At 44.2% G+C, this 18,779-nt stretch overlaps 1 protein-coding gene across 3 annotated transcripts in view; it reads right to left on the bottom strand.

The window, feature by feature from the left end:
* Window positions 1–18,779, bottom strand: part of NFXL1 (nuclear transcription factor, X-box binding like 1) — a 1,058,117-nt gene that overhangs the window by 658,693 nt on the left and 380,645 nt on the right. The gene's annotated exons all lie outside the window — the stretch shown is intronic.

Genomic DNA, 18,779 nt, shown 5'->3' with positions numbered 1-18,779 from the left:
AATTGCCTCCACATCTCGTAGTGATACTTCGATATATGTCCATCCAACTCCCTGTCAATATTCAAATCCATCTTCAGACCCTCTTACTTTACATCCTATGATGCTGGAAGTCACTCTCTCTGCCATCAATACAACAATGTTAAGTCTTTTTAAGTTACTGGAGGGGCTAAGTGAAAAGGTTTCACAACAATCATGTCAAGTAGAGTCCATCTATTGATGGATACATTCAATTAAATCTTTTGATGTTCCTTTAGACTCTAATACATCACAACTACCACTTGCTGTCACAAACAACGCTATTTCAGCGCCAGTGGAATCTTTAAGCCCTTCAGCCTTACCATCTTTCCCTGAAATCCTTTGCCCACGTGAATCCACAGAAAAACCTACCACTGAAAAACCCAATGATGATTCTTGGGTTAGTATTCACCAGGTTGATGGAAATGTCGATAGATCTATGGCTATATCACAAATAGTGGTTGATTTAACACAAGATGGCCGGCCCAACTCATTCCAGTCAAATCATGTAAAAAAACATTTGAACAAAAAAAGAGCCCCACGACAAGCTTTGATAAAAAAATTTTAAAAAACATGCATGCTCCAAAATTTGCTAAAAATGTAATATCTTCTGTTTTTAAATCTGTATCTGTCGGGCCTAAACCGACAGTGTCGCTTCAACAATCATCTCAGACAGCTCTCCATTGAACATTCCAACCATAGTTGACTAAGGCCCCCAGACAGATTCTATCATGGAGAAGGATATCTTAAAAGCCTCAGCTACCTCTGCTGCTCCAATACATTCACTGCATTATTCCCCTTTAAATAAGCTTTTACATGCTATGCAGCTTTCCACGGCTGTAGTGAAAACGAAGGATCCTCCATCTGCGCCAGCCATCTCAAGTGCTAACATTGATCAGACAGGAGCTAGCCCCTCTGATACAAACATTGCCATGTCTGAAATAAACAAAATGGTAGACTCCTATCTTCGTTTAAAGACTAACTGATGATGAAATTCTCTCTAGTAATATCGCGCAGAGAGTATCCACCTCAAATGTTGCCACCATACATGGTAGGGCGGCTTCTAGTGCTCTCTCGCAAGGGCCATCTGATAACATCCAAGGTCAATTGATTCCTAGCTCGATTCCACCTCTTCCGACAATGCAAACAAAGAGAACACTTGATGCATATTTATCTGAATGCATGGCTGCGGGAATGACGAATGCAAGCTTCACTATGCCTCCTACAAATTCAACTTTCCCTAATGCTAATCATGCTCGGCACCCTGATTCTGTCCACTCCACACACCAGAATACCACTCAATCCAAATTTAACTCTTATCCACATAATATGCGCGACTCTCTCTGACCCATGCATCCACTTCTATTGAAATCTCACTCTGCTGTAACTAATGGGAATATTATTAATGAGAAATGGGCATCTTATGCTGCTAAGGTTAGTCATAAGTGCCATTCTCTCATAATGAAATGTAGAGGTGGCCAGTTCAACACGTATGTTCTTAACAGAGCTAGTATCCTCAACATCTTTAATGATGTTGTCGATCTTGAGGATATTACTACTAGAGATATTGAACTGGTCGAATTTGTAGCAGGGAGAGATTTGACACTGGTCCGTTTGTGGATCCCTTCTGGAGTTGTGTTAAATGCTATATGGAAGGCGAAAATGTCCCTCTTTAGGATGGGATTTATCATTGCACAAGATCCTGAATGGCTAAAAAATCATTTAGACCAGGGTTTGGACCGTGTACCTCCTTCTTTTATAGCCCCGGGTCAGGTGCAAGATTTTAAATCCATGACTACTGGTCCTGTTAACGCATAACTGAAATGCACATTCTTGCTCCACTTTTTCTCTTTGTTGCTGGAATACTAGAGGACACTCCCATCTTCAATCCTCAATTCATGATTTCTCTGAATCTTTTGATCTTTTGGTTTTTTAGTAGACGTGGTTTTTATCCCTCCCCCCTGTTTGGGATAATTATGAAATTTCTTTGGTCCCAGCACTGAGAGGGCTTAAGGGACGACCGTTTTCGGGTCTCTTGGTAGCGGTTAAGTTGACATCTGGATTTACCTTGGAACCCTGGGCAACATACAGCATCATCTTACAATTAGTAAGATTGATGAGCCCATATGGCAATATCGCCCTATTGAATATATATCGCAACTCTAGTGGTATTCCTGATTCCAATTTCTATCGGGAATTAACAAATATATTAGATATATTGATATCTCCAAATATTACAGCAAACATTTTGGCAGGCGATATCATCGATGGTTTTGTTGGCAGAAAAGGACATGGCTACCAAGAGGCCCACAGATGGTCCGACTTTATAACAGAGAGAGGTTTCAAAATGGTAAATGGAGCCGTTACTGGAGACATACCGGCACACACAACCTGGCACAGAGAGAGCTCTACCAGCACCATAGACTGACTACATCTATGTGGATGCAAATCTGTTTATGCGAATTTCATCTTTCGTGGTCATAAATAAAGAGTCAAGTGATCATAATCTGCTTACTCTAAAAATTCCGAGGTCACAGGTCCAAGAATGTCCCCCTAGAGAATGTTCTTCGTACGTATTAGCTGTCAAGGGTGCCAAAACACGATTCTCTTGGTCGGCTCATAGACTTGATGAACTAAATAAGATCATGACATGGCAATCACTTTATAATCCAACATTTCAATATACTAATGTTCTGAACCAATTCAAAAATAACATACTAATTATAAAAACACAACCCTCTACTCAGAAATATATTTGATTCTGAGCTAGAAGTAAGAAGGGCAGAGTACCGAAAAGAGCAAAGGTTGATTTTCTCTCTTCCCTCAATCCGCAGACAGCACTCTGTACTCCAAAATGCAAATATAGGAATTGGATACGAGCGCGGCGTTCACTCTTACTCCAACATGATGGCGAAAGAATGCTTTGCACGTTAGTGTCAAAAGATCCTGCAGAGATATGGAGGCTACTCAATACCCAAAACTCCATGTCCCAAATTGAAGCCCAAGCAAATGGAGTGCTCGAACATCAGTGGATAGCCCATTTCACAGAATTATACATGGACAAACAGTTTGATAATTTCACATACATGATGAAAACAGAGTGTGGATGGGCCATAGATTGCCCTGTGACAACTATTGAACAATATATTAAACAAGCAAATAGCTCCAGAGCTGCTGGTCCTGATGGTTTAAATAACATGCGAAAGGTAAATCCTGAGCTCTGGGCTAACATCCTATTCAACCTTTTTCAATAAATTCTTTGCATTAAAACCTTACCTCTTTCATGGCAAACTTCGCTAATAGTCCCCATTTTTACGAAGGGAGTCCGGTCTTTACCAACTAACTACAGACCGATAGCTTTGCTGGATACACCCGGAAAGATTTTTGCAAAGTTTGTGTTAAGAGATTTCAACAGTTGGACAGTGTCTCAGAAACATTGTGATCCCCAGCAATCTGGCATTGTAGATGGTATGGGCACTAGTGTACATTTGTTCTGTTTGAATGCACTGAAACATCAATGTCAAATTATGAAACAACAGGTCATCTTTGCATTTGTGGATCTACACTCTGCCTTTGACTCAATATCAAGAGTACTTCTTATGTCAAAGTTAACCCGAGATCACTCTCCATCATCATTATGCGATATTATTTACAGTTTTCATTCAAACACATCCATTCGTGTCCATCTCAATCTTGCAGGTCTCCTGTCTGCTTCCATTTGCACATCTCGTGGGCTCAAACAGGGCTGTCTGTTGGCTTCTGCTATTTTTTATTATTTCATACATGATGTAAAGCATGCCTTTGACCTTGTGCAGTCTGATTATCCTTGAATCAATGGTCATGCAATTAAAGCACTTATGTATGCTGATGATTTAGTTTTAATATCGAAGACGCCAATTGGTCTTCAGTAGCTTCTGACAGCATTTGAAGTGTACATTCTAGCAAATGAGCTTAAAGTAAATACATCCAAGACACAGATAGTACGGTATATACCCAACAAACAAGGTCTTACCTTGAGGAATTGGTTTATTAATCAGGATAGTCTGTTGGTTGTTCCAAGTTACACCTACTTGGGAATGATCTTTGAGGGGATACCCAAGTCAGCAAAACACCTAACTAGTATTGAGCGTAAGTTGGTCTCAGCCATATCACAAGCAAGAATCATTCTAAATCTCTTTGGGAAATTTTTGCTTGCTCCAGCCGATTTTTTGGAAAATGAAAATCGTACCTTCACTTTTGCATGGGCTTGAGACTGGACCTCCTCTTGCAACCCATATATTAGATAGATGGGAAGCAAAATTTTGGAGGCGTATGTTACAACTATCGCAATGTATCCCAGTTGCATGGCTTCGATATGAGCTGGGCCTTACCTCCCTCACAGCCATTTATCATTGGAGATTGTGTGCTTTACTGCGTAAATTCTTGGACGTTATGCTTAAAACTTTATCAGAATATCTATTTATTACTCAACACCGTTTTGTGAAAACATGGCTTAACACAACCTATCTAATTCTGATTCATGCTGATGTGAAAATCGAACTATTAGTAACTAACCCAACTAAGGCAAAGCTCAAGATTTATCACATGGATTGGATTGATAACTGTGCTCTCTGTTTAAAATACAAGTGCTCCTCCAACCATCATTTCCTACCCAAAGTAATGGGTAATATGGAGAAGTACTTGTATAAAAGTCCCTCTGTGCCCTACAAACATTGCATTTCTCGGTTTTGTTTCCTGTTATGGCCAACTAGGGCCTTATTATGTTCTCGTAAAATGTTACCAGAAACTCAGAACAGTTGTCGATTTTGTAACAATTTAGCTATTTCCGAAACTGTTGAATATCAAATTGTACAATGTCCAGCTTTGATTCAGATTAGAGAATGTGATTTCATGAAACATTGTTGTTACTTGGGGGGAGACATGGAAGAACACCAATGTTGGTCTTTTCTTACTAGTACCTCTTACACTCCCATTCAAATCGCTACTATAAACTTTTTGAATGCTTTGAATCTCATAGCAGACTAGATTTGTTATTACTTAGGAAGTTACACTCCGAATTAAAAATTAATTAGTAGTTTTTTTGAAGATGTCTCTTTTCTTGTTTTAGTTATTTGAATGTTTAGTATAATTATGTATTGTATATATAAAAGAATGTTATTATGTTAACTTTATAAATTGAAAGTTGATGAAATTCAGCAAAATCAATAAAAAAAAATGTTTTTAAATCGTGATAGGGTTTTTAAATAAAAAAAACACTCTCAGGACAGGGGGACAGAGCACCCAATCTGGGGACAGCCAGGCAAAACCGGGACGTCTGGTCAGCCTACTCTTGACCAGAGCAACCAGGGGTGGGCAAGCGTCCTGTTTTTTGCGGGACAGTCCCGAAATGACAGCTCAGGACTTGCGTTCTGCAGACTCCCTCTCCGGGACGCCAACAGCCCCGCCTTTGCTCCAGGTGGCCTGAGAGGGAGTCTGCAGGATGCAGCCTGTTAATTCAGCTTTTCAAGCGCTCATGCTTTCCTGTGAAAATTGGACACCGGCAGTACTGCAGCTCTTCCCGTGTCTGACACACATGTTAACACGTTGCTCTTTGTAAACAGAGCATTACAATGGGAGCAATTAGACACTGATGGAAGGGAGGGCGGCTATAAGGATGGACTATTCTCCCTCAAGTAGTGTGAATGGGGAAGATAATAAATGGGAAGGGGGGCATAATGCTGCATGCAGTGTTAATACCTATGGGTTCAAAACCCAATTGAGATTAGGCTCACATTAATTTGCCTGGTGCTACTGTGACAATCTATGCACGGTGAATAGAATAAAACTAAAGACTGAGGAAAAGGACCAAGGCTGTCTAGCGTTCGGTGTGGGCTGCACTCCCTGAAATCCATTAAGTGGTTTTGTTGAAAGGTCTAGAAAATTATCTCGTATTGTTCCAAGGTAGCTGAGAGTTTTTTTCATTAAATTCTCAATTCTGTTTATTTCAAAATTCCTTTGGGTTTATTTTGTCATTTGTCAGTGCAGATGTAACAATTGCCAATGCATTTTGGATTTAAACGTAGCCCTTCATCAGGGCATAACTTGATTATCTGGTCATTATGGTGTCAACCAGTATTGTATCAGGATCTAACAAATCAATCCCAACCATGTGTCAAAAGCAAATCATTAAAGCAATCATGTGTACACAAAGGGAGTGTTTGTTTTCATTAATACAGTCGTGTAATAATTAAGGTTGCAGTTTGCCATATTCAGGTTAGTATTGTGTAAAATCCTAAAAAATCATTAAGTGATAAACATCAACATAATCAAATGCAAAATTAAGTCTGCAACAATCATATGTAAATCATAAATAAAACAAGGACAACAAAAGAGAACATTTAGAGAAAAATTGTTCAAAGTCACGACAAAATGTCAGTATATTTTCTACAGTATCAGTATTCAGTTGCTCAGTGTTCTTTTCAGGGTTTTCATTAATGCAAGAAAATCCATACTTGTGTCATCATACTCTCTATTCAGCAGAGTGCACTGGTTTAAGTGCACCTAAATATTCTTATTCTGAGACGTGTGCTCATACGACAAATCGGTTCATGTTATTGTTACATACATCCATAGGTGAAATGAGTGGTACAGGTGCGTGTAGTGGTTGAGGCATACATGGGCTAACAAATGGTAGGCTTCTGTGGTAATCGGTGTACAAGATGTACCTGGTTAACAGAACGAAGGACATTGAGCCTTTACAATGAGGTGGAAATTGTGACTTGAAGACCAGATGTTCCAAGGGAAGGTGGAAACAAACCATGGAAGAGGACAGAACAGAGTGACATAGGAACAGGATGGTGGACGAAATACTGAATTAAGGTTGGAGGGGTGACGGAAAAGTGCTGTAGGGTTGTCCATGAAGGGTTGGGAGAGAGGAAAATAGGGTGATGTAGTAGCGTAGAGTGTGTAGAAACAGGTTCTTCAGAAAGGAGAGGTTAAAGGTTGGATTTCAATAGTGGAGTATTGTGGAGAGGAAGAGCATTCCAGAAGGGGAGAGTGAGCGGACACGAGAGGGAACACAAGGCGGTCAAGTAGTGGCAAGGAGGTGGGCTCAGCATGGAGGCAGTACCAAACAGCGGAAGAAACAACAAACTGTGCCTTTGGAAAGATATGGCTACATTTATTTTTTACCACATTAAAGGTCATCACTGTTAGGGAGGATTCTCACTTATGGCTAATTTCCATTACTTATAGAGTCCCCCAGTAGCTTTGCTGAATTTGAAGGGTTTATTTCTTTTTACCTGCTAGGAGTGAGACTCCTTTTCCCACTCTTAGGCATCTTTGCTATGTGTGTTCTAGGCTATTTTTGTGTTTAATGCCTATGGGATCTTTTCTCTCACCCATAGGAACCATCTTTATGCACATGTGTTACACAGCACCCTCCGTGCAGTGACCCAGGGGTGTTGTAGCGACCCCCAAACATAGACTCCATACCCTGGGACTAACTACTGTCTCCCAGGGCATGTAAAGTCCCCATTGACTTTACTAGCCAATCTCTATGAACTAAACCAGTACAACCCATCTTAAAATGGAAGTACTGGAAGGGGTTAATAGTTTTTCCCCAATGTTCATTTTCGAGAGGGTACCTTAAAGTCCCCCTCTATAATGTTTCTGGCTGGTGGCAGTGGTTATTACCTTTTATATTCGACCGCAAATATTTCCCTATGGGATTTTCCCAATGTTCAAGGCTAACACTTTTACTGACAGCCTCTAACATACCGCCGGTTTATTTTATCATTAACTTTACTCAAGTAGGTTTTATTTGCCAGACCTTTGATATTATTTCTTTCTCGTGTCTTACTCTAAACTCCTAACCCAGGTCGGGGATCCTTTGTTCACTCTTTTGGCAGGTTTCTGCCAAGAAGCCCTCCTTTCTGTGCCTCTGAGTCTGGGGAGGGTCTGTTGTTTGGGAGGGGGAGTAGAACCCCTGGACAGAGTTGCCACAGCAACTCAGGTCGCACTCTAACCTGATAGGTTGGAGGGTCTCCCGCCAAGAAGACCACTCCACTGTGTGAGTGACAGCTAGGCTGTATGAATGGGTCTCTTTCTGCATAAAAGCAGGGTCCTGAGGACTGGAAGAGCAAGACATCGCCACTGGAACTACGAAACCAAAGGGGAGAGAAGCCACAGACATCTTCAGCATCTGCACCACCGGTGAAGCCCTGCCGGATCGTCTCACCACTTTTCTTCCACACGACGAGAGGAGATCTTCAGTGAAAGAGCCTCCTTCCCTTGAGCTGGTCGGGTCAACCAGTTCACCTATCGCTTCCTCGGACCTGCCTTGGTTGAATCGACAGTGCCCAGCACTTGGAGACCGGATAGCCAGGCAGCTATCGACCCAGACCGCGATTAAAAGGAGAGTACCTTTTAAACTTCGTTTGGCAGCACCGCGGCTGGTTTCATCCCTGGGTAGTCCAACGACTCGAACCTTCCTCCACGACGAGAGCCTCTCTTCCTCTGTTGGACCCCTCGACCTGCAGGAACTACCAGGAACAACCGCCACCGCAGGAGCCACTTCTACACGTTTAAGGTACATTGTTCCGCCAGGCCGCCCTTTCTCCGTAGTAGCACTAAAGGTGTTTTAAATCCTTTAACTACTTGTGGGGTCGGCCGTCCTCTATCTTAACATTGTCTTTCGCCTCGCATCTACCTCTTCAATATTTTTCTACTAAAGACTTGACTGCAGCTACAAGAACATTTTTGCTCCTAACCTCTTGGTCCTGTACCACTGGCTCTGGCTCAGGCCTATTGACTCTGGCTGATTTGTTAGATCTGCTCTCACTAGATTGGTTTTCAATGAGAAATGTGTTGATGCACCTAAATCTTCTAAACCCCTCTTTCTTCCTACTGTTTTAACTTGTGGAGTGCCATTTTGCTCAGTTTTCATTCACTTATCTTTTGGCTAAAGTGTGACTGTGCATTACTTGTTCACAAAACTTCAGGGAAGTGTTGCTAGGGGGTGTCTGAAGATATTTCGGTTTAACTTGTGCTTTCCCTCCCTTTCGTTGAATTGCTAGAGTGCCATTTGTAGTTGGTTTTCACTGTGCTGTTTTGCTCAGTTTTCACTTTACCGCAAACTTGTCTACATTTGAATAGGGAGTTATATATTCTTTTCCTTGACTAAACTTAACTTACTTTATCAACTGTGATCTATGTGTTGGAACTAGATGTGTATAGAATATATTCTCTTTTTGATACAAAGCTTTGGTCAGTGTTTCCTTGCTCCATAGTACTTTACTACCTATTATGTAAACCCTGAGTACTGCTCATCTCCCTCTTGAGATAAGTCTGACTGCTCAGCCACAGCTACCAACTAAATCTTTGTGGTACAGACTGATACCAAAGGGGATTTATTGCTCTCACCTGTAGTCCTAATCTGGTGTAGTGCTCCCTAAGGGAACTGCACTGGATTCTGCCTAACACTCACCACAAGTATAAACGTGACCCTAAACGGCAAGCAATTATTAAAACATGTATACAATTGCATGTACCTAGCAACAGTGGTTCCCCGTGTGACATGTGGTCCAGCTGGATCCACAAACTTCACCCCAATGGGCGCTGTACAGCATTAAGGTCCCACTGTGCTAACATAGACCTCCCTGCCACACCCTTATTGGGGGGGCAATCCCCCAGGAGGCACCCTTTCCTTGACCGGCTCAGTCTGCCTCCTGGCCGCGCCCCCCTTGTCCCATCCCCAAAGGACTCCCACCAGCCCGAAACCACCCATTGGGAGGAAGACCGTGCCCTTGCCACTGCACCTTACGGCCTCAGATCCCCCGGAAGGGGCAACTCAATGTCCACATGGTCCTCCCCCACCTGCCACAGGGCCCTTGACCACATGGTCGAGTGCACTCCCCCAAATTCATGTTGTACGTTTCAGTATCAAAATGGTCTCCAGTAGCAAATTGGTCCCTCGGACGAATAGGTGAACACCATCATGGTGAAAGTTCTCAGATACCCTCACTAGTCCATTGGCCACAACCCACAGCCACCCACGTGCGAATGCCAACCAGGCCAGGTCATTAATCAGGTTTTTTGCTACGTTCAGGGGCCTAGCGGGTCCCAGCACACCCCACCTTTTCCTTGAGATAATCTGCATCCAGGCAATCACAGCATACTGACAAAACCAGCCCATCCAGCCAAACAGAGAGACAAGTGACTCTCTTTATTTTTTCTGACCCAAAGCCACCAGGTCGTTTCACCCCACGTGGAGGATGACTAAATCTGAATCCGGCAGCTGCTGGACCATCCTATGTCTGGTCACTATGTCGTGGACATCACTGATCTGCATTCCTCCCTTTCCAATCCAGTGTACCACTACGCCTGGGCATCTCAGCACCCTCAGGCACCCCCTCACTCTCTTTTCCATTCGCCTGATGGAGCAACCAAAGCACTTGCACCAGTGGCATCCTCTATAGCCAACATAAGAAAGAGCAACATGTTAGGCAAGGGACAGGCATATGATACAAGTCACAATGATTTGTTGTTGACGTTCTGCGCTATCCCTTGCAGGCTATTCCAGCCCCCTTCACTAACAATACAAGATGAGGCCCAATGTAGCCCTTGTAGGTGCCTGACCTCCATCTCCCAATTCTCATCTGGTCCCCCAGTATACCCAACCCCGTTGCCGTGGTCGCAGCACTGATTCAGAAGGAATGCAGCGCAAACTCGAACACCCCCTCCCACCCCTGTCCCTTGCCAGACCGGCCTCCACTAGGGATTTCTGAAAGACCATCCTGAACTGGAACCTCGAGGCTCCAGACCTGTCCTGGTGCCTAAACAGTGGACCGCCACTTTTCCTCTCAGTATAATGTAATCCCTAGTGCTATCTCGGGCAAACCATCCCGTCCTCGTATCCCACTAGGGCCAGCCACCATTGTCCCCCTTCCCTCCTGGTCAATCTTGGAGCGCCTTACCCATATATGAACCATGGATTCCCGCTAGAAAAAGGATGTCAGAGAACACCAAAAACCCTGTGTGTCTGTCTTGGAGGCTCCCACTATTTCCCCTAGTCAGAATGCCCCAAAGAAGGAACAAGTTACTTACCTGCAACTGTTGTTCTCTAGCATTGATTCACATGCTTATGAATATTCCCTGTCTTCAGGCTGGGAATCCTCGGGGGAAAAAAAAAAAAAAAACAGTTTCACTTTCACTTACAATATGTCTTTCTCCTACAAACCAATCACTGAGCTCTGGGTCATACTGCCCCAGCCAATGACTGCCATCTCCCTAAGCCCCTGCTCTGGCAGCCATCTTCAGATTTAGTAGAACGTAAAGTGGCAATATGACCAAGAAGAGCCGCAGAGGGGCAGGAGGGAGGGTTTGCATGTGAATCCATGCCAGACTCATGCTGGAGAACAACAGTTACAGGTAAGTAACTTGTTCCTGGTCTGGCATGGATTCACATGCTCATGAATAAAGAATACATAGCAGTACATACATACACAACCACGGTAGGTGGCAAGGCTCAACAGAAGCAATTATTCTTACCTCCAGACCAGGCTTACCTTCAAGCAAACAGGTTGCGCAGCACTGCTTGGCCGACCCTGGACTCCTCTCTGGAATCCCTGTCGATGCAGTAGAATCTTGTGAAGGTGTGCATAGACCGCCACGTAGCACCCTGCAGATGTCCAGCAGGGGCATATCAGACGGGAATGTCGTCATCGCAGCAATCACTCTGGTGGAATGGGCTCTCGGACAGTCGGTTTGCCATCCGGTGACGGCGTGTGATGCAGCCGGAGAGTCACCTGGAGATGGAAGCCTTGGACAAAGCTTTCCCATAGTTCACAGGACCAACGTTCACGAAAAGTTGAGATGTATTCCGGAAACTCTTTGTGCGTGCCACATCCAGGGAGTGCAAAGTCCTTTCACCCGGCGACGAAGGCGTCAGAAAAAACACAGGCAACACCAAAGTTTAGTTGAGATGGAATTCTGATAGGACCGTTGGCATGAAATAGGGGTGCGTCCGCAGCACCACCCTCATCTGTTGAAACGTCAGATAAGGCCGCTTGCAGGACATGGCCTGGATCTCACCTACCCTCCTGGCAGAGGTGATGGCCACAAGAAAAGTTGTCTTCCAAGAAAGGAATTTAAGAGCCTCATCAGCACTACATTGAGCTCCCATGCCGGGGCAGGCGCCTTCACCGGCGGGAATGATCTGAACAGTTCTTTGAGGAACTCCTTGACTAGATGGTGTGTCCAAAGAGAAGACTGTCCCGGTCACCTGGTGTAGCGTGAGATAGCCGCCAGATGCACTTTTAGATTACATTACATGATATTTATATAGCTTGCTATGGGCCCGTAGCCATAAAGGTACAAGACATACAGCAGCTGTGGACACCTGTAAAAGCTACAGCATACTTATCTAAAGCCCTATACGTAAGGGGCAAAAGATCAAGCCGGCTGGAAATATGCTTCCAGCCAGAAATATGCTTCCAGGACAGTGCTAACCCCTAGGGCAGACTCATGAAAAAAGAAAGGTTTTGAGATCTTTCTTGAATGTTGCAAGGAGTTTATGTTTGCGCAGATAATCTGGAAGTTGGTTCCACAAAGTGGGAGCTTTAAAAGCAAAAGCCCCGTTCTCCACCTTAGAAGTTTTTGGTCTAAGTTGCTCCGAAGATTATGAGAACCAGACCTTAACGATCTGGTATTTACTTTATCGTTGATGTAACACTGAAGATACAGAGGCATCATTTGCATTCTGCACTTAAAGGTTATAACCAGGGTTCGGAATGTAATTCTAGACATTGCCCTTGCCTGGCTTCCGAAACATGTTCGTGCCTTGATAGCCCCACTGTTAATGACTCCAATCAAGCAGTCCCACTAAGTCAGTGCCTTGTCTGGGATTGCTCAAGGGAAGCCCTTATTTATATATTTTGATGTCCAGTTCGTGTACTCTGGATGACAACCCTTATATAACACCCCTCTGTAAGTTTGTTTTGCAAATTTAAAAGGTTTATTTGAGAATTAAACAATATATATATTGCACTTTTATAATAAATTAATAATTGATATCACACTTAGACATATGACAGTGAGTGATCAACAATGGATGATGTGATACTAGCACACTGGGTAATTACTTAGGAGTAGTATAGAGGATAAGGTAGCTGAGAATGCTTTATATGGTACAAGGAAATGCAAGGTGGAAAAGAAGCAACACAGGAATAAACTTGATATGATTTCAGCAAAACATAATATCATCACTTTTCCCCCTTTGGCAATTCACCCCCCCCTCTATGCAATGTAAGGAGGTGGAAGTGACACACACAGTCTTCAGGAATACAATCACAGTACAATCCCAATTCAGTTCCCCCCTAGCAAGCTTAGATCAACAGGGATGATTTTAAACACAGGCAAAGTACTTTAAAGGTGGTATGCAAAGAAGTGAAAAATATGCTAAAATGATTTTAATTCCCTCTAGAGGTTCAGGGTGGGTGACAGCTACTTTGTATTAGTTCAGGATCACTTTAGCAATGCTCTATGAATGATTGTCAGGTGGCAAACGAATTTCAGCAAAGGAAAGCAAGGACAAATATCGTTGGAAAGCCCAGAATCTTAGCTTTAAGGTGAAATTTAAATTTCGTTCCTAGGACAAACGGTTCCGGAGATACGGACGATTTCGTGAAGGTAGATTCTCAAAAGAAAAGTCAAGCTCGGAATGACAGATGACAGTTTTCAGGTTTGAGATCACAGAAGGAACACAAGATTTCTAGGATGCAGTTCTCAATAGGTTCAAAGAGTTTGAATTAGATTATTTTAAACTAAGAGATTGGGTTTTGCACAGTTCTGGCGGTACTCATACTATATTTTGGACAGGAATGCGACTTTGCCACGGATCAGGTCAGGATTGGACTGCGGTTCCCTCGCCACGGACGGTCTCTGCCTGGTTCTGCTCACAGCGATCTAGGTCAGCTCTGCTAGCGGCACTGCACAGCGGTCTGGATCTCTGGTTCTGGAAAAAGTTCTTGGCACTGCACGGCGGTCTGGTCTCTGGTTCCGGGTACAGCTCTGCTTTCTGGGTGTTTCTGGCACAGGGTTTTAGGCCAGAATCAAACAGCTCAGCGCGGCTGTTTTACTCTGATGTGCCCCATGAAAGTCTGGGGTGAATCAGTTTGCAAACTATTTTGAGGCCTGCTGACAAATTCTGAAGTCTGAATTCAAAGTTCTGGTCTCTGTCTGGATTTGAAGTCTAAGTGCTGGATCTGGTGTCTTCTGTCAAAACGCTCTGCAGGAAATCAGCTTGAAGTGGGAAGTGAATGTCCCTACCTGTCCTGCACAGTCTCCTTTTATGTGTTTAGAAAGTGGGAGGGTCGGCTCATCTTCTATGCCCAACCCTCTCAACTCATCATTGGCCAGTTCCACCTCTCTCCCTTGATTGGGGGAACTGGGTTGTGAGTCAGAGTGATGAGGTAGGTTTATGGTCAGAGGATCCTCCCCTTGTCAAATTGCACACAAATCTATTTCTGATCCAAATACATTTTTATCTATGTACCATTTTTCTAATATTATACGTCCAGTTAACATATTTTCTGTAGCACCAAACCATCCGATCCCTGTCTTTGTAAGATGTCGTGTCCACTTATGACAGAATTCTCCCCTTTTCATCCAGATAACTACCTCTAAACCTTTCCAGATTTTACACAAATGTGCACCAGGGATATGGGTTTTAGATGATAAAGTGTCAGATTTTTAACATGCATACATTTGGAGTAACAACCTTTTTTCCGCTACTATCACCAAGAACATACCACAGGGTCCTAACACATCTTAAAATGTGCACAGAAAAATCACAAGAATGATGATGTTATTCATATAATTTTTACAAGTCCGCACTATGAATTATCCATCTTTTTAAAATCATGCTCTGGCCCCAAAGGGGTGTGGTTTTCCAAAGCACATGGTGGAATTTCTGGTTTATCCACTTTCCCCAAGCTCAGCTGGCTCACAGATGCAGTGCCCCTCCCCGTTTCCAAGAGGAAGCCATTTACGACCCCCCTAATTTAACATTTGCCTGGGCCAGGGACAGTGCTTTGTTTAGTTTCCTGTAGTCCCCAGGAGCTCCTCCCTTAATTCAATCAGAGAGGTGTCATCTCCTTTTGGCAAGGGCAGCAGAATGCAGCCAGACCTGGCAACACAGCTGCTGATCAAGTTTCAACTCCTGTCGGGGGTGGTTGTCAGGCAGAATTCAATCTCTTTAAACCAGGCTTCAGCTAAATGTCACTTTGGTACCCAGTATACATTTTATAGTCAAAAACATGAACATAATATACATTACATTACATATACAACTCAGGAGGCAAGAACATATTCAAGAATCATAGAATTTTATAGGCTATATGTGGAATATTTTAGGGTGGAACTGAATTAAGTGGGCCCCTCTGGTATTGCAGAGGACTCCTCCAGTTGCTGCAGAGTGTGCCTGGGATGGCAACACTTTAGCTGATTTATATGGACCCACTTGCGCCAGACTACCTTTGCGGATGCGGATCTTATACGCTACTGGGGAGACCTTGTCTATAATTTCAAACGGTCCCTTCCATGTAGGCAAACATTTTCGCTGTTTGGTCTGGTTTCTTTGGAAATTGTATAGATAAACCCAGTCTCCCACATTATATTCCTTCCTGGTGGTCTTCAGGTCGTAGTGGGTCTTCATGCTATCAGCTGATCTTTCTAGATTCTGCTGAGCATAGGCAAAAGCATGTTGGAGGTGTTTCCTTAAATTCTCCACATATTCATGAGTTGTGGAGGCATTTATCAACGTCTGCTCTTAGGTCCTGTAGAGCAAATGCTGGGGAAGCACCATCGTGCGTCCAGTCATCAGCTCAAATGGTGACATTTTAGTTGCAGATGACGGGGTAGATCTGTTGGCCATTAGGACCAGAGGTAATCGGATATCCCAACTTGGCCCAGAATTTGCCACAAACTTTTTTAAGATGCTCACAATGGTCCGGTTGTAGCGTTCTACTACCCCAGAAGAAGCTGGCCGGTAAGCAATATGTAACTTCCTTTTGACCCCCAGTATCTCCCACATCTTTGTCATTACCTCGCTGGTGAAATGGCTACCTCGGTCTGACTCAATCCTTTGAGGTAGACCAAAACGGGAAAAGATGTGGTTAATCATCAGGGCAGCTGCTGTTTCTGCCTTGCAGTTTGGGGCCAGGAGACATTCCACCCACTTGGTAAACAAGCATGTGACGGTCAACATGTACTTGTTTCCTCTAGACAAGCACATTACAGGGCCTAAAAAGTCGATTTGCAAATCTGACCATGGCAGTGTCATCCCCCTCTTTTGGAGAGGCGCCCGGTGTGTGAGGGATGTTGGCTGAAATTGTGCACTCACAAGACACCCCTTCAAGTATTGGTCGAGGTCCTGCCCCATGTGTGGCGAGTATGCAACCTCTCAAGATTTCCAGTGTTGTGTGAAACCCCCTATGACCGGCGGTGGCCGCATCATGGGCGTGACTTAACATCAGGCTTCGGAATAAGGTAGGGACCACCCACTGATCATGGCCAGCTTGGGATTTCCTTACCAACAAACCCTCTTGGATTCGGAACATCTTTGGACATTTCATCAACACTTTAAGGTCCTCCTTCCCAATGTAATCGGTATCCATCAGGGGAAAGTTCTCAGGGTCCTCAATGTGTTGGTAAAACTTACCAATTATTGGATCCCCCTTTTGAGCCGTAATTAAATCAGCATCAGGGGTCTCCTTACTCCATTGTGCAGTTGAAAGATCATTGTGAGCATTTGTCTGGGACCTAGCGATAGCAGTGACCTGGATTTCCCCCAACAGGGACTCTATTTCTATTCGATCCCCTTGGATGGCCGCAGTTTTGGCCAGCTGATCAGCTAAGTCATTTCCAGTTTTGTCTGGTCCCTCTACTTTGGAATGACCCTTAATCTCTTTCCAGTAGATGGTCATCCCATTCGATGTGACCAGATCATCAATATTTTGGATTAACTTCCCATGTTTCAGGGGTTTGTTATTAGCACATAACATGCCTCTGGTTTTCCAATTGACCAGGTGCTCCACGAACCCGTTCCGTACATAATCCGAATCTGTGATTATGACCAGTTCGTGGAGTTGATGTTGGACAGCAGCGAGGATGGCTTGATGCACAGCGATCAACTCTGCTACCTGACTACTTCGGGGACCAATTTTGTACCCAGCGGAGGGTTCTGGGGACTCATTCACCCATGCATTCCATACGCCGGCCACCAGTACTTTTTCCCCGTTGTTGTCAACATGGTGAGAGCATCCATCCACATAGACAGTGGGCATTCCCTCACACTTGTCTTCTTCAAAGACTTTGTGTGGGGAATTAAGGTATGCCTCCATGTTGTCCTTAAGTTTTAGACTTTCGTCCTCGAGACAGTTTTCTCTGGCCCAATCATGCAAGTCAGCCAGACCTTGCGCGAGGGGACTCTTCTTGTTTTGGCCATATCTGACCTCCACAGGAAAGCCTTGCACTGACAGAATCCAGGAAGTAATTCGGGAATTACTCACATTTCCGGCCCGGATTCTGTCACTTTGGAGGTATTGCAGAGGCTGGTGTGGAGTCTCCACTATGATGTGTTCCCCGTGGATGAACGGGCGGTAATTCTTCAATGCCCACACCGTTGCCAGGAGTGCCTTTTCACAATCGTTGAATTTTTCCTCCACAGAGGATAAAGTTTTACTCGCATTGGAGATTACTTTATTGACCTTGTCATGCTTTTGGTATAATGCTGCCATCAAGCACGTATTAGAGAACCCTGTCTCCAGGAATAACTCCTTGTTTCTGACAGGGTAAGCTAGGGAAGGCGCTTGTGAGAGGCTTTTTTTCAGTTGTCTTACTGCCTCGGATTGTTCTGGACCCCATTCCCACTTGACCCCCCCCCTTCAAAAGATGAATCAGGGGTCTGGTGATCTCTGTGTAGCCCTCAATGAACTTTCTGCTGTAATTAGTCAGTCCAAGGAGGCTCCTTAGTTCCCGCAGAGTTGTGGGATCCTTCAGTTTCTGAAGTGCTTCCACTTTCTTTTCTTGGGGACAGAGACCCTGAGGAGTAATCTCATGCCCCAAGAAATTAACACGGGTTCTACACCACTGTGCTTTCTGAAAGGAATGTTTTGCTCCGGCGGCCCTCAACTGTGTCAGAACATAACAGATCTCCGCTATGTGTTCTTCCACAGATGAACTTTTGATAAGGACATCATCTACATAAGCCAGGTTACCCCTCGCACCCAGGTCGGGCATGGCCTTATGTAGGAAAATGTTGAATTAATTGCCGGAGTTGAGGTATCCGAAGGGAGTTCGGGTCCATGTGTACTGCTGGCCCCCAAAGGTGAAAGCCAGTTTGTTTTGGTCCTCCCTACCGACAGGCACGGTCCAGTATCCATTGGTCAGGTCTATTGCAGTGAATACCTGTGACCCCTGAATCTGAGGCAGCCCTTGGTCAATGTAGGGCAGAGGCCATCGGGAAGTATGGACCCGTTTGTTGAGCTCCCTAAGGTCGGCGCAGAGTCTCCACTGGCCGTTTGGCTTCAATATTCCCAGCACCGGATTATTGAAGGTTCTGTGTACTGGACGGATTATTCCCCGGGACTCAATGTTCTTAATTATTTCAGTAAGGGACTCCATGGATGCGAGAGGCAAACGATATTGCTTCACAAACACTGGAGTCATTCCAGGGTCCGTGGGAATTGTTGTTGTGTGGATGTGGTGCGACCACAGTCATATGA

Source organism: Ambystoma mexicanum, chromosome 6q (assembly GCF_040938575.1).
Source record: "Ambystoma mexicanum isolate Mex_15411 chromosome 6q, UKY_AmexF1_1, whole genome shotgun sequence".
In the NCBI taxonomy this organism is placed as follows: domain Eukaryota; kingdom Metazoa; phylum Chordata; class Amphibia; order Caudata; family Ambystomatidae; genus Ambystoma; species Ambystoma mexicanum.
Note: the sequence above shows the minus strand (reverse complement) of the source record. Positions and strands in the feature narration are given on the sequence as shown.